We start from the raw sequence: 4,000 nt of genomic DNA on the forward strand, positions 1-4,000 counted from the left end.
TCCATAGTTTTTATCTTTTAATATATTATTTCAAGTTTGAAACTTAGAATTATGAATGGGCCAATAAAGATTATAGTCCACATATGTTGGTAATTATAATAAAGCTTAAATCAAAATCAAATTAATACTAATGCAAAAAGAAAATCAATTCAACACTAAGAATGACAATAATATTGAATATTTGTTCTTTAGTTTTACATTGGTTTAGACAATTAAAATACATAATCTAATTTTAATTTCCTTTAATATTTAGTCATGTAACTAATACTTATTAAACTTAATTTTAGCATGATTTAGTACTTTTAAATTATAATCATTTTACTTATGACTTGTTAATTTGCAATATTTGTTTTACGCGATTTCATTATTATTATTTTTGTTGGATATTTTAGTGTCATTAATCATATCATATTGTGTTATATTTTTAAGAAACATCTTAGATAGTTGTATTTTGGTAGGACTAAAGAAATATTTGAAGTACAAGTAAATTATATGTTGTGTATGAATACTTTACCGGAAAAACCCAAAACAACCCGAAAAACCGAAAAACCCGAAAAAACCCGAGGTTGAAAAACCCGAGTTTTATTGGTTGGTTTGGTTTATAAATTTAAAAATCCGACACAAATGGTTTGGTTTGATATTTGAAAAACCCGAACCAACCCGGCCATGTACACCCCTATTTGCTAACTTAAAAAAAGAGAGGCACCATGTTCAGGAGTGAATGCTATGTGTCGGGTACAAATTTCATAGAAATTTAGTAACTTTTGCTCAAATTGTATATATGTATAATAGATATTTATAAATATTTGATTGTGAACACAATTATTTTTGTATATTAATTGGAAGTCATTGAATAAATCAAGAAACTTCAAATGTTTGAATCCATTTTTGGGTATCACCATTATCTTCTTCAATCCAATGACCAGATGTTCATCCCTCAAGCTCAAATTAACCAAATGAAACTCAAACAATTACACCACCAAAGAGAATTCTCACTTTTAACAAAACCTAATTAACCCTCATTCACACGATAAATACTAAATTTTTATTTGGTCAAAACAACATTTTAACGAGTAAGCTTAGTATAATTGTATCAAGTAAATTTTTGTTTACATGTTTCAATAATCATCTCATCCCAATTTATGTAAAAATGCTTAATTAAGCATAGAACGTCAGAACCTAAGAAATAAACTACTAACAATTTTTTAATATACTAAGTGTTAAATTCAAAATTTGTTTGAGTATCTAATAATTTTTTCCCCTTTTATTATGACTATAAATACATATCAAATAATAAAAAATGGTCTTTTCATGGGTCAATCTATGTTACTGGTTGCATATTAACTCAATTTTAAAACAGACTAAACTACGCAATCTAAATAAGCCCAGTTAATAAAATAAGTAAATTGTTCTGTTTAAATATGAACGGGTTATGATTTTATGAGCTAATTTTAACACCCATGTAATATGAGTGTCACACACATTAATAACTCAATTAGTTAATACGTGTAATAGATAAATTAGTTAGCACAATCTATTCGTAGAGGTGACTCTCTAGTTAATTTATCCCCTAATTGGTCACACTTTAATGATAGCAATTCCAATTCATTTTTGCTTGGTCCACCCTACCCGCCCCTATTTAACCCACCCATTTTACATATGGATCGACCCATTATCGCCCCTGCGGTATACATTGTTTTGATTAGAGCATTTTTCTCTATAATATTTGATTAGAAAGTTGACTATTCTAGAAAGTTCATCAATGGAGTATTGACTATTGAGTAGTCATTTAGCTAGCGTTTGGCCATAGATTTTCAAATATTATTTGGGTGAAGATTTGGGTGAAATTTCACCATGTGCTTGGCCATAGTATTTGAGAAATATATTTCAATTTTTTAAGAAATATGACTTATGCCCATAAGTTTTTAAAACTATCAAAACTAACCATAAATTTGTATTACATAGCAAAATAGAAATGTCGCGTAACAAGATTCATGACTTCCGCAACAAATCAAAAAGCATCATTACAGTAAATAGTCGCATTGTTAAAAAAGATGCATGGGTATAAAAGCTCTTGTACATGTATGCTCTTTATAATAGAAAAATTTATTAATTGAGTTAGTTAGCAGATGGAGATTTGATTGAGTTGGTTGGTGTTAATAAATAAAGTGTTTTTGTAAAAGATAAAAGTTTGGTGTTAAATTTGAATTTTTAAAACTTTCCAACTAATGAGATTTGGCCCAAATACTAGAAAAAACTAGTATTTGGGAATTTGGGTTATTTGCCAAAAATTTTTGCCAAATAATGAGAAATCTATGGCCAAACGGGCCCTTAGTGTTAATCAAGAACAAATTTTGAATTTCAACATAAATAGACTTTTTTTTTAATGATCGTGGTTTTTAGGTCAATTTTTGTGCACCTCCATTAATTTCACAGGATACTTGTCACCTCCCAGGATCAACAGGTACCAGATAACTCCTGAGACTTCAACCATTCTATTGACTACTAAACCACACCCTTAAATGCATAAATAGATTATCTTAAAACTTTGCAATCGCTATTTATTTACAAAAATGATTATAATTTCAATTTCAACTTCAACTTCATATAAATATTAAGAGGACAAATCACATAATACAAGGAACTGATGAAATTTAAGATGATCAAAGTTAATATTATCAGAATTTTTCTGCTGACGCAGAATAACAATATTAATTTGATTTATACATGAACTATATATTAATAATAGTGAAAGAAATGTTCTACCGCAAGCAGTGGCGGATTCAAAATTTTCATTTAAGGGGTTTGAAAAATAATAAAAGTATAAACATACAATAAGCCAACGAAACACAATTTCAAGAAAGTAGTAATATCTAATTTATAGATACAAAAAGTTAGTTACATTACAAGAGACCTAATTGTACATGACCGGGTTGAGTCGGGTTTTTCAAATATCAAACCAAACCATTTGTGTCAAATTTTTAAACCAAACCAAACTAATAAAACTCGGGTTTATTCAGGTTTTTCAACCTCGGGTTTTTCGAATTGGTTCAGGTTTTTCAAATACCAAACCAAACCATTTGTGTCAAATTTTTAAATCAAACCAAACTAATAAACCTAGAATTTTTTCGGTAAAGTATTCATACAAACATATAATTTACCTATGCTACAAATGTTTCTTTAATCCAACCAAAATACAATTATCTAAGGTATTTCTTAAGAAAATAACACAAAATATGAGATGAGTGATGACATAAAAAATTTCAATAAAAAGTAATAATGAAATTGTATAAAATAAATATTGTCAATTGACAAGTCATAATGAAAATGATCATAATTTAAAAGTATCAAATCATGCTAAAATAAGTCTAATTAGTATTAACTACAAGTTAAACATTAAAGAAAAATAAAATTAGGTTATGTATTTTAAATGTCTAAACCAATATAAAACTAAAGTATAAATATTCAACATTATTGTCATTCTTACTGTTGAATTAATTTATTTTGTTAGCATTAGAATTGATTTGATTTTGAATTGAGCTTTATTAGAATTACTAATATTGAACTATATTCTTTATTTGATCATTCAAAATTTTAAGTCTCAAAAACTTGAAAAAATATGTTACAAGATAAAAATCATGAAAACGTAAAAGTAATATTTAGAAATTACATCAAATAAATACTTTTATGTATAAAATAAATTTTAAAAATTATATATAATGTCGGGTTGGTTTGGTCTCGGGTTGACTTTTTTTAGTTAAAATCAAACCAACCAAAGTATAGTCAGATATTTTTCCAATACCAAACCAAGTCAAACCAAATCATTAGTCAAATTTTTTTCCGATTTGACTCAATATGCAACTTGGTTTAATTTTCAGTTCGATTTTGTATACACCTACCTGAAATGTGATTTAATATTGGCTCTTGAGTCTTGGGGGGAACCCTAATAAAGTAATTTAGGGATTTGGGAAGATGGAAAGTGATTTTTAACCTTTGTGAA

This window comes from Solanum tuberosum, unplaced genomic scaffold (genome assembly GCF_000226075.1).
Source record: "Solanum tuberosum cultivar DM 1-3 516 R44 unplaced genomic scaffold, SolTub_3.0 scf00173, whole genome shotgun sequence".
NCBI classification, from domain to species: domain Eukaryota; kingdom Viridiplantae; phylum Streptophyta; class Magnoliopsida; order Solanales; family Solanaceae; genus Solanum; species Solanum tuberosum.